The 12,306-nt window shown below is 41.0% G+C and overlaps 1 protein-coding gene across 2 annotated transcripts in view; it reads right to left on the bottom strand.

The window, feature by feature from the left end:
* GRK3 (G protein-coupled receptor kinase 3) overlaps positions 1 to 12,306 on the bottom strand; it is a 122,629-nt gene that overhangs the window by 100,404 nt on the left and 9,919 nt on the right. Inside the window, exon 1 of one of the 2 annotated variants that reach the window (XM_045081484.1) lies at positions 9,377 to 9,518. The exons of the other annotated variant lie outside the window; for it this stretch is intronic. The gene's annotated coding sequence lies outside the window, so the exon portion shown is untranslated. Of the gene's footprint in view, positions 1 to 9,376; positions 9,519 to 12,306 lie in introns of those variants that run through there. 2 annotated transcript variants of the gene reach the window in all.

The raw sequence follows: 12,306 nt of genomic DNA, 5'->3' as shown, positions 1-12,306 counted from the left end.
CATGAAGTCCTTCCAAGAGCACAAGTGTCTAGTCAATGAGATCCAATTTATTATTTCTTTGGTGTACCACGTGAAAGAAATCTTTCACATCCCAAAGTCAAAAAGATTTTTAACCTAACATTTTCTTTTAGAAATTTTTAAGTTCTAGCTTTAATGGTTAGGCCTAAGACTCATTTCAGGTTACTTTTTGTGTATAATGCAAAGTAAAAGCTCAAGGTTCTTTTTTTCCCTTATAATATATAGTTATTCCAGCATTCTTTGTTGGAGGAAAAAAAGTATCCTTTCTCCACTGAATTATCCTGGCACCTTTGTTGATTCAACACTAAATCTGGGTAGGTCTGTCTTTCAGATATCCTGTTTCATTGATCTGTATGTCTACCCTTCCATCAATAATACATTGTCTTGATTGCTAGAGATTTAGAGTTGTCTTGAAGTCCGGTAATCCAACTTTGTTTTATTGCTTTTGTGGGGGTTTTGGTTCGTTTGTTTGTTCATTTTTTGGCTAACCTAGGTTCTCTGCATTTTCATTTAAGTTTTTTCCCCCAGAAATTTCTTCCCAGAAAAAGCCTGATGGGGCTCTGACTGTGCTGAATCTATAAATCAGTTTAGGGGGAATTAACCTCTTAATAATATAAAGTGTACAATCCATAAATATGAGATACTTCTCCATTTACTTAGCTCTTCTTTAATTTGTCTCATTGCTACATTGTAGCTCTCAATATAGAAGTCTTATCCTTTTCTTGCAATCACTTTCTCAGCTTTTGATATCAGGATATGATTCATAAAAGGAGATGGGGATAATTCCTTTCTCCTTTATTTGCTAAAAGAGTTGGTGACTGCCAGTGTTAATTATTCCTTAAATGTTTGATAGAACTCATCAGTGAAACCATGTGAGTAGAATTTTCTTTGTGGGAAGGTTTGAAATTATACATTATACTTCTTTCACAGATGTAGGACTACTTACATTTTCTGTTTCTTCTTGTATTAGCTTAGATAACTTGTGTCTTTTAAGTAATTTGTCCATGCCATCCAATCTGCCTAATGGTACTCAAAATAATGATTTTGAATAAGAGAAGCCAGATCAAAAGAGAAAGACAGAGACAGAGAGAACACAGTGATTGATTATGAAGAGGCAGGAACAAATATTGAGGGGATGATGTATATGGTAAAATAATACACATACACACATATATATTTGGTCTCTGTCTCAGTTCTTGGCACAGAGCTCCTAAAACCCTTGGAATTTCTTAATGATAGAAGTATCTTATTCATAATAAGCCCTTTTCAACCCTCCCTGAGTTAATGCTAATGGAGGTAACTCTTGGCAGACCCATAGACAGCTTCAGGATGGAGCTAGTTGCCAGAGGAACCAACCATGTGATTAGAGGTTTGGAAATGTTTGCCCTAACACTTGACACCTGAGAGACTAGAGATTGAGTTCAACTACCAATTACCATGATTTAACAAATCATGCCTACATAATGAAATTTGGATAAAAGTTCTAGAACGATGAGGTCTAGAGAGCCTCCGGGCTAGTGAACCCATAGATGTGCTGGGACAGAGGTGTTCCTGGGAAGCCTTCCACTCCACCCCTTCCCAAGACCTTGCCCTATGTAACAGGCCCTTTGAAGTTCCTGATTTATATCCTTACAATAAAATGAACCATAAGTATGCACCTTCCTATGTTCTGGGAGTCGTTCCGGTGAACTATCAAACATAAGACAAGGGTCACAGGAACCCTCAAATTTGCAGACAGACAGACAGTAATGCAGGTAGGACCCCATTTGCAGCTGGTATCTGAAGTGGGGCAGTCTTGTGGGACTGATTCCTTAAACTGGGAGTCTGTGCCAACTCTAGGTGGTTCGCATCAGAACTGAATCAAACTGCAGGACAGCCAGTTGGTGTCAGAGAACTAAGAATTGTTGGACGGTAACACAATGCATGTGTTTGTTATCTTAATTTTGGTAATGGCTTCACAGGTACAGACAAAATTTGTCAAACTGGACACCTGAAATATGTGGTTTGTTTTGTGTGAATTAAACTCAAAAAGTTGGGTTTTCTAAAACTATATCACAAGGGGGTGGTCTTCAAAACCTTGAGTATTGGGAATTCTCTACAACACCTGACCCTATTTCTTTAGCCAAAAAAAAAAAAAAAAAAAATTCTAGAAGGAAAAATGATGGATGGTAACCTATAGTTCAAATAAATAAATAAATAACAGGCATAATGGATGGATTTTCATTTTTTTTTTAAGATTTTACTTATTTATTTGACAGAGATGACAAGCAGGCAGAGAGGCAGGCAGAGAGAGAGAGGTAGCAGGCTCCCTGCTGAGCAGAGAGCCCAATGTGAGGCTCGATCCCAGGACCCTGGGATCATGACCCGAGCCTAAGGCAGAGGCTTTAACCCGCTGAGCCACCCAGGCGCCCTGGATTTTCATTTAAAACTCAATTCAAATTTAAAAAAAAACTTATAAAAAATTGGAGAAATGTGAATATAGACTGAATATCTGGTGTTAGGTATTACTTTTTTAGCAATGGCCATGTATTACACTATATTTTTATATTTTAAGAGTTCTTATCTTTCAGTGTTACATATAGAAATCTGACAGATGAAATGATATATTATGTCTACATCTGCTTCAAAATAATCTAAAGGGACTTAGGTGGTATGGATGAAACAAGAGTGGCTAGGTGTTGATCCCACATAAAGCTGAGTAATGGCTGCATCAGATTCATTATACTATTCTCTCTGTGCATGGTTAAATTGTTCATTAAAGAAAGTTTTTTTTAAAAAATCAAATTCTGGGGGCACCTGGGTGGCTCAGTGGTTTAAGGCCTCTGCCTTCCGCTCAGGTCATGCTCTCAGGGTCCTGGAATCAAGCACCACATCAGGCTCTCTGCTCAGCAGGGAGCCTGCTTCCCCCCACCTTCTGCCTGCCTCTCTGCCTCTTTGCGATCACTCTCTTTCTCTGTGGAATAAATAAATAAAATCTTAATAAATGAATAAACAAACAAATAAATAAATAAATCAAATTCTGGCCTCCAGACTTGTGAACCATTTCTTTACATACCTCCTCATCAAAATAAGGCCGACATACTATATATAAAACCATGTATACTGATTGGAGGCCTAATGAATTTTTTTTTTAATTTAATGCCAAATGTTTGGAGATACATCAACTCTGTCTTGACGTACTGGGGTTCTGCCCTATAAATACAAGGTAAGTATAATAAATATTATGTCATAATTTAAAATTGTTTTCTGCTCCTAAAGTTCTTGAAAGATCTACTCTCTACTGGCCAACGACTAGGTAGGCTAAGTTGTACTTGGACATCTTACTAGCAGAGAAACTACATAATATTTATGACCTAGTTAGCCAATTCCCATTCTTAAAAGCCTCTATATTCCCTATGAGGTTTAAGTTTGTTTTATTCTGATGTCTAAAACAAAACGCATTTAAAGAAATATCTCTAATGATATGTGACATATCACCTAAAAAAAAAAAATGAGGGTGATAAGGTAGTTGTGAAGATAAGGCAAGATAAGAGTCTGCTTTGTAAGAAGTCAGATAGTAATGAGTGATTACCATTGCTGACCACTAAGAAACCCAAAAGGCAGATTTTTTAAAAGATGAGATGACTAAGCAGTCATACAAAGATTCAATTCCCCCAAAAGGAAATTGCTTTCTTTTATATGTAGTTACTAAATATTTTCCACTAACTGCTCATTAAACACCCAAAATAGAGCTACATTATCCAAAGTCACAATAAAAACTCCACCACTAGATTTAAAACCACTGCATTCTGCCAGATAGAGGCTGAAGAGGTCTGTAAAAGTATCTGGTGTGGTTTAATATCAACTCTTCTCAAAGTTCCTAGGTTCACCAGATCTTTGGCAGGGAAGTCTTGCATGTAATTTGCATAATATTAAACATTCCAGCATGAGGCAATCTACATTTAGACAATCACAACCCAATTATGCTAAATGTGAATTTAAGTTCCTTTGTGTTTTTTCCTACAATATTTTGACAATCCATAACAGCTTTTTAATGCCTTTTTCTTTGCAATATATTACCTGATATTAAAGTGACACTAAAACATAACTTGAATTTCACCAGTTAGAAAAAAAAAACATCAACTTAACAAAAGTTGTCCCTGGAGAGATACAATTAGAAGAAAGAACACATATACGGGGTCAGCAGCTTACCTAATCAAAGCTACTAAAACCTCAGGATTTAAACTGTCCCTTCAAATCGGTTACAATGATCACGCTGGAATCCATTCACCTCCATTCTCCAGAATACTTATGAACCAGCAAAGCACAGGGGCAGCGTCATTCTATGGCTAAGCATGAGAAGAGGGACAAATTGAGGCCAGGAGGGTCTCCAACCGGGGTTAGAGCATCATCCTTGTTTCCAAGAGCAATTTTCCACGCCATTATCTTATTTACAAGATTCCAAGGGCCTCTCATTTCCCCCACCATCCGAACTCCTTAGCGTGTTACAGAGAGCTTTTCCAAAGGGGCCCCAACCCACCTCATCAACCACATCTGGCCACTGTCTTTCTCACGGAGCAGCCATGCTTGATTCTTGTCACCGCTCAATGATTCTGTAAATGCCATTCCTCCTATTGCCTCCTTTTTACCTGCAAACCTCCTGCCTATCCTCCAGGATCCAGGTCGGGTCACGGACACCGCGACGCCTTCCCCAACTCTTCATCAACTCTTGCAGCGGTAAGTCACTTGGATTTCCCCTGCAGGTCCTGTTGCATGTGTCCCGTGGCATGTCCTTCCCGTCCTGCTATACCACTTGCCCCAGTGTCCAATCAATATCCATGTATCTCCATGCTCTTGGGGAGGAAAAGCAATGCATTCATATGTTCATGTAATCATTCACCCATTCATTCTAAAGCCATGAACTGAATCCTTTTTGTGAGACAGTAGGCCACTATGGGTGACACCAGGGATACACACAGTGAATCTTCCCTCATCTCTGCACTGGAGGAGCCTTTGTCTATAGGGGCGACAGGAATAAACAGGAAGCCCCAAGCCAATGTGGCAAGTAAGCTTCAACAGGGCTGCAGAACCCAGCCAAGTGAAGCACAGATCCTGAGGGACCACTGGCAAAGACGAAATGAGAGAGGGAACAGTGGAACCACTAGAGAAGGATAAGTCATGGCAGCCTGTACCAAATAATTGAACCAAACGGACAGAGGACAGCAGCAATTACACTTACACTTACACACACACACACACACACACACACACACCCCAGATCACAGAAAGCTTCCACTTTTAGACTCATTTATTTTTCTAACCATGTGAAAAGCATACCTTCATTACCACCCGTGAGATTAATGTCAGCTTTTCACGACTTTTTTAAAGCAAACACTTCCTTTCCAAGGACTGACAGATGACATTCAGTTTCTACCACTGGTAAAAATGCTGACTCACTGGACACAAGTCGCCTGTACTTCCTCGTCCCCTGAATGCTGAATGCCACCCAGACCTACCGTTCCCGGCTCTTCCCTCAGACAACGTGAACCAGTCTGGGACCTCAGGGCACAAGCACGTCTAGTCTGGGCAAACAGATTCACAAACTAAAATACGCTCCTCAGGAGATCAGCCAATGTAATTTTTCTTCGAACTGTCTTTCAATTTGGTATATGGTACCTACTGTCCTATAAGAACACAGCGTGATCATATCCTCATATCCACTGGTCTTCTCCTTTGGAGTTTGCAGGTTTGAGGGTTGCTTACAAGAACCCTTTATTATACTTCACAGTTTAAAAAAAAAACATTCTCTCATATTTTTAATATTCTTATGATCATCTCACTGAACACTCTGGCAATTTATTTTTTTGTACAATAGAGAGGGATTGTAGCTTTGATAGCCAGTAATAACACACCATTCTCTCCCCAACAGACACAAAATGTCACCTTTATTCATAAACCAAATTCACATATATTACATGTGTGTACATGTATACACACATATTACATATATATGTATGTACATGTATACATATATATGTGCATGTGTACACACATATTACATATATATTACATATATGTATTACATACATATATATTGCATATGTGTGTACATGTACATATATTCACATATATTACATGTGTGTACATGTATGCACACACACACACGGCTTTGTGTATGGGGGCTAGGGTTGTGTGTCTGTGCCTACATCAAAACCACAGTTGTAAAAAAAAAAAAAAAAAACCACCACAGTTATAACTGCTACAGCAATGTTTCCTTTTGATGGAGCAGATTCCCCGTTGTTGCATTTTTTCAAAATGGGATTGGTTATCTTGGCCATTTCTTCTCTTCTAGATGAGGAGAAATTGACTTTGAAATTCCTTGAAATTCTCATTTGGATTTTGATTCAACTGCCTTGGACTTAAAGACTCTTTTAAAGAGAACTGATACCTTCCCAAACTGGGTCTTCCTTCCTATCTAGAACCATCCTGAAGCTCTTCATTTATCCAGGTTATCTTGGTCTTTTTTTATTATTATTATTATTTTTTAGATTTTTCTACTTATTTATTTGAAAGGGAGAGAGAGCACAACCAAGCGGGGGAGGCAGAGGGAGAGGGAAAAGCAGGCTCCCCAATGTGGGACTCGATCCCAGGACCCCAGGAAGATGACCTGAGCCCAAGGTAGACACTCAACTGACCGAACCACCCAGGTGCCCCAGGTTATCTTGGTCTTAATGAAGTTTTGTTTTTCTCCATACTGGTCTTGTTGGTAATTAGGGTAGTTAGTGAGGTCTGGTTTAGAGCAACACATTGGAAAGCACTTATTTTAAAATAATTATTTTGAAATGTTTTGACAAATTAATATTCAAATAATTTAAAAATAGAAAGCTGTTAAAGTCATTTCAGTAAGAGAGACTTCGCATCACAGAGTTTCATTAGGTGCTGGAAGGATGCTTATAGGGTAGATCATCATAAATGGCAAGGGTTATTATGTTTTTCCTACTAAATTTAAAATAGTGGAGCTATGAAGTTCAGTGCAGTCTTTTGCACTCAGAGTGGGTGGTGGTGGTAAATGGATATCATTTTCTAAGGTTTCATTTCTTACTATGCTTTCTCTCTTAGAAAAATCCTTCTTGTGTGTGTGTGTGTGTTTTCCCCTTCATCATTTGTCAGGTCAACAGGTCGTAAATCTGTCCACACCACTCGGATTAGTCAGGACTCTGGCTACAAGTGAACGGACTAAAACCCTACCCACATCTTTGCGATTGGTGTCATGAAGTCTCTTTCTGAGTCACCTACTGCAGTTTCCAAAAAGCACATGGTCCTCCCCGTGCCCCCTGCCTCGGCTAAGTTGTTGGAGACGGAGTCCGTGTTGCATCTGTGTGCATGCTCCCACGGGAGTTTACATCCTAAGTCCCCAGTGCTCTTACCCTGACATGGGGTCAGCTGAGGTTCCCAGCAGCCCTGCAAGCTTTCAGTGGTGATCCTCCAGTCTTGTCAGCTACTTTGTTGCTTTTAAACATTATCCTAAACATGGTCAACCGTGCAAAAGAGTATAGTATAGTGAGCCCTCATAACTGGCCTTCAGTGCCTCCTAAACAGTGGTCAAGGTTTTTAGTCTGCTGCTTTTATCCTCACCCTGACTTTTCCTTCAGTTTTCTTTTAAACACTTTATATATTTATTTTGACAGAGTGAGAGAGAAAGCACAAACGGGCAGGGGGTGGGGGGAGAGTGAGCAGCAGGCTCCCTGCTGAGCAAGGAGCCTGACGAGGGGCTCAATCCCAGGACCCTAGGATCATGACCTGAGCCGAAAGCAGACGCTTAACCAACTGAACCACCCAGGTGTCCCCTTCCCTCAGTTTTTAAAGTATTTTAAAGCTTGAAAGCTCTGACTGCATGTTATTCTACACTTACTACTGCAGTTTGCATTTCTAAAGATTAGGGACACTTTCCTTACATAAACACAATCTATTATGACTCTCCAACACCCCTCCTCCCCCCGCCAAATAATAACCCCTGAAGACCTACTACCCGGTTCCCATTCAAATGTCCATAATTCTTTCAGAGGTGTCTTTTGAGCCAGGATCTGATCTAATCTAATCAAGATCACACACTCATTGGCCTGTTCTCTCTCTCCAATCTGTTGTAATCCAGAGCTTCCCCCTCTCTCCACCACCCACTTGTTATCGTCACACCAGTGCCTTACTGAGGACACCAAGATAGTGGTCTGGAGGAGGGTTCCCATTCTGGATTTATCTGTTGGCTTCCTCCTAAGACCTAACTGTTCCTCTAGCTCTGTATTTCCTGTAAGCTCAACCTTTACCTCTAAAGACTAGATTATGTTCAAGTTCAATGTCTGGGAATAAGAATAGCCTTGGTACTAGATGGTCTTGGTATTTCATATTGCCTCGCCTAAGAAGGTACATAGGCATTTTTTCTTAGTGATGTGAAAATTACTTAGAAAACAGTTGGTAGCAGTCTGATTTCTCCTTTTCAAATTCCCCATGACATTCCATTTAATGGGTTCATACTCTGATGACCTTTGCCTACATCAACGCTTTCATTAAGAGTTGCAAAATGAGGGGGGCCTGGGTGGCTCAGTGGGTTAAAGCCTCTGCTTTCAGCTCAGGTCATGGTCTCAGGGTCCTGGGATCAAGCCCCACATGGGGCTCTGCTCAGCGGGGAGCCTGCTTCCTCCTCTCTCTCTCTGCCTGCCTCTGCCTACTTGTGATCTCTGTCAAATAAATAAATAAAATCTTTAAATTTAAAAAAAAAAAAAAAAAGAGTTGCAAAATGAGGGCGCCTGGGTGGCTCAATTGGTTAAGCAACTGCCTTCAGCTCAGGTCATGATCCTGGAGTCCTGGGATTGAGTCCCACATCAGGCTCTCTGCTCAGCAGGGAGTCTGCTGCTACCTCTGACTCTCCCCCTACTCATGCTCTCCCTCACCCTCTCATTCTTTCTCTCTCTCAAATAAACAAAATATCGAAAAAAAAAATCCTTTAAAAAAAAAAAAAAAAAGAGGGGCGCCTGGGTGGCTCAGTGGGTTAAAGCCTCTGCCTTCGGCTCAGGTCATGATCCCAGGGTCCTGGGATCGAGCCCCACATCAGGCTCTCTGCTCAGCGAGGAGCCTGCTTCCCCCTCTCTCTGCCTGCCTCTCTGCCTACTTGTGATCTCTGTCTGTCAAATAAATAAACAAATCCTTTAAAAAATAAATAAAATTTTTTAAAAGAGTTGCAAAATGATGACTCTTCTATCTCCACCATTTCTGCCAAATGCATTTGCTGCACTTTTGTGAGGAAGAATTATGTCCCATCAAGGAGGACTCTCTGATCATCCTCAGATACAGCTCTTACAGGAAAAGTAAGTGTGAAATTCTTTACCTTTTTGATTGTCACTTCTCAAGGATGAAGTTAGTAGCATATTTTCACTGCCAGTGGTAATGGATAAGATGTTCTGTTTTGATATGTGCTGTCTGGGGCTCTCCCTTTCGGATATCATGGATGTATTAGCTTTATACTGCCACTGTAAAAAAAAAAAAAAACTACCTCAAACTTGGGAGCTTCAAACAACAGAAACATATCATCTCACAGATCTGCAGGTCAGAAGTCTGGATGGGGTCTTGCTTGGTTAAGGTCAAAGTGCTGGCCCAGCTTTGTTCCTAGTGGAGGCTCTAGGAGAGCACACATCTCCTTATGTTTGTGAGCTCCCATATTCCTCAGTCTGTGACCCCTTTGTGCCGCCAAAGCTGGCAAATGGCAGACATTCCTTCTCATGCTGCCTCACTTGGACTCTGACTCGCTTTGCTTCCTTGCAGTGGTTCTGGGCACAGCTGGGTAACTCAGGATAATAATCGTAGGTTAATAATCTCTTATTGTAAAGTCTGTACACCAGCTGTCTGAATTGTATCTGCATTCCTTAATACTTTCTTGCCATGTAACACTCACATACTCACAGGTTCTGGGGACTACATTGTGGACATTTGGCAGAGGGGAGGCTATTCTGCCCACCACAAAGGTTTGAATATAACCAGAGAATTTTCATCAACTGCAGCCATATTCTTTTGATAGTCCCACTGTCCTGCCTTTGGCCAGTGGGGACCCCTTCTTCTTGCCCCTGTACTGGTTAGATCTGGCACCCACCCCAACTCTTAAATGGCTCCTTTTCCTGATACAACAGGTAACAGAAGCTCTAGGCTCTTCTTGCCCAGGCCCTGCCCACAACCAGAGGCAGGTGTGTTTGTGAAGGGTTCTCACGGTGAGGGGACAGCAGTTGTCTCTCGCGCTTTCCCATACATATATGTGATCAGACCCCCCCCTCAAAAAAGATCATGAATTTAAAATGACTTTACAATTCAAATTTAACCAGGGTTTTTACTTAGCTCTTGTCTTGTCCTCCTGCATCTCTTCATTTACATTGAAAATCTTGGTTCTTATTACCCGGCTGTATTTATATAGTCTAAATGAAATTATTTTAAACTAACAATAACAGTAACACTTCTGAATACAGCCCTATTTATCCTTAAAACATACAGGACCACGTTTGGCATAATCTCACAAAACTGAAAACGTCCCTGTCTTATGGCTGGGGTCAAATCTACAGGCCCAAACATACCCAGGTCAGCACGCTCGCTGCCGAGGTGCTTGTGATTATGAACACAGGGTTAAGCAAACAATGGTTTTATGATGCATCATACAGCAATTCAAAAGACTGAAAAGCCTCTCCATGTTACCAATAAGGACAAGCTGAACATGTCTCAGTAAGTATAGAGGGCAAGTTGAAAAGGGACTCACTACTGTATCCCTGACAAACACAACCGCATCCCAGGTTGATGTCAACAACCTTTCTGTGTGAAGGTTAAATGTGCAACCTGTTTCATCAATTTCCTATCACCACTTAGAACTTCCTGCTAACAAGGTTAACATGAAAAATCCTTTACGTGGCTAGAATAAACAGTCAAGTAGGTTCAAGCCAAGGATATGCATGTACCTGCTGATGAGCAGAGAGAGAGAATTTTGCTTTTTGTTTTTTATAACAGTACCTGTGAAATTACAAAAAGCTGTCTGGGGTCAGGAAACATTAAGAAACTCTCACATGCAGCTTTTCTCAATTTATAACGTGGCCATCATTAATGATAACTAACTCTATTACTGGACATGAAATTTATGACATCTTATCTTTTAAGGAATTATTTATATATTTATTATTAAATCAATATCTCCAGTGAAATTACATGTGAGCTCCTGGAGTACCTTATCAGATCCCTAGAGTTGATAACCCTTACTGGGTGAAGACAATTCATTTTCAAAGATTTTATTTATTTATTTATTTATTTATTTATTTGTTAGAGAGAGAGAGCAAACAGAAGTAGGAGGAGCGGTAGGCAGAGGGAAAGGGGTAAGCAGGCTCCCCACTCAGCAGGGAGCCCGATGTGGGACAGGATCCCAGGACCCTGAGATCATGCATGACCTGAGCAGAAGGCAGACGTCTAACCCACTAAGCCACCCAGGAGTCCCAACAATTCATTTTCATACTGTGTTGGTAATATCTGAAATTGACACTGTTCTAAGAATCTTCTTTTCTTAGATGATTCATATGGCAAAAGATAGTCTGTAGGTGTCTATTAAAAGGCAGAGTTTTGAGCCCTTTGCTATCAAGGTGATCCTGAGCAATTAGTTTCTCTCTGAACCTGAATTTCCTCCTAAAGGAGATGATGAGTACTGTAGAGCCATTTCCAAGAATCTGAAAATAAGGAAGAAAGCCTGCCCTCTGAGAGTAAAAATGTTAAATCAATACATAACACAAAGGGCAGAGAAATGCCAGACTTTTCCGGGGCTGGCCATCCCTGGCTGTGGCTTCAGTCACTGCATTACCAGAACCAGAGGAGATCTGCCCCCCAGTGAGAACAGGAAGGACAGGTCATCACAGAAGCAGTCACTGCCAGGGAATTCAAGTACCGAACAGCCGGCATAAGGCCACCCCATGGAGAAGGGACTTGGTTCCAGCTACTGAAACTGATGAGTCGCAGGCTAGACCCTTCTGACCCCTCAGGCCACAAGCCCGTGCGGGCTGCACTACCTTCTGCAGAACAGTACATTTCCACGAGGAAAACCCCTAGGACAGAATGCTCTGGTCACACAGCCTTCAGGTATCTGGGCTCCTGGGGGATTAGTGCTGAGCATAAAGTAGTCAATTTGATATTCTAGTTAGTTTGACTTTTCAGATGGATCTACTAGGTGAATTAGTGCATTGTGGGGGAGTGGGAGCCTCTAGCTTCATCAGATCCTCAAAAGGGTCTTTATAAAATAAGAAC

The sequence above is a fragment of the Mustela putorius genome, unplaced genomic scaffold (genome assembly GCF_011764305.1).
Source record: "Mustela putorius furo isolate JIRA1106 unplaced genomic scaffold, ASM1176430v1.1 tig00000578_pilon_pilon_pilon, whole genome shotgun sequence".
Lineage (NCBI taxonomy): Eukaryota > Metazoa > Chordata > Mammalia > Carnivora > Mustelidae > Mustela > Mustela putorius.
The sequence above is the reverse complement of the archived record's forward strand: the minus strand, read 5'-3'. Positions and strand labels throughout refer to the sequence as shown.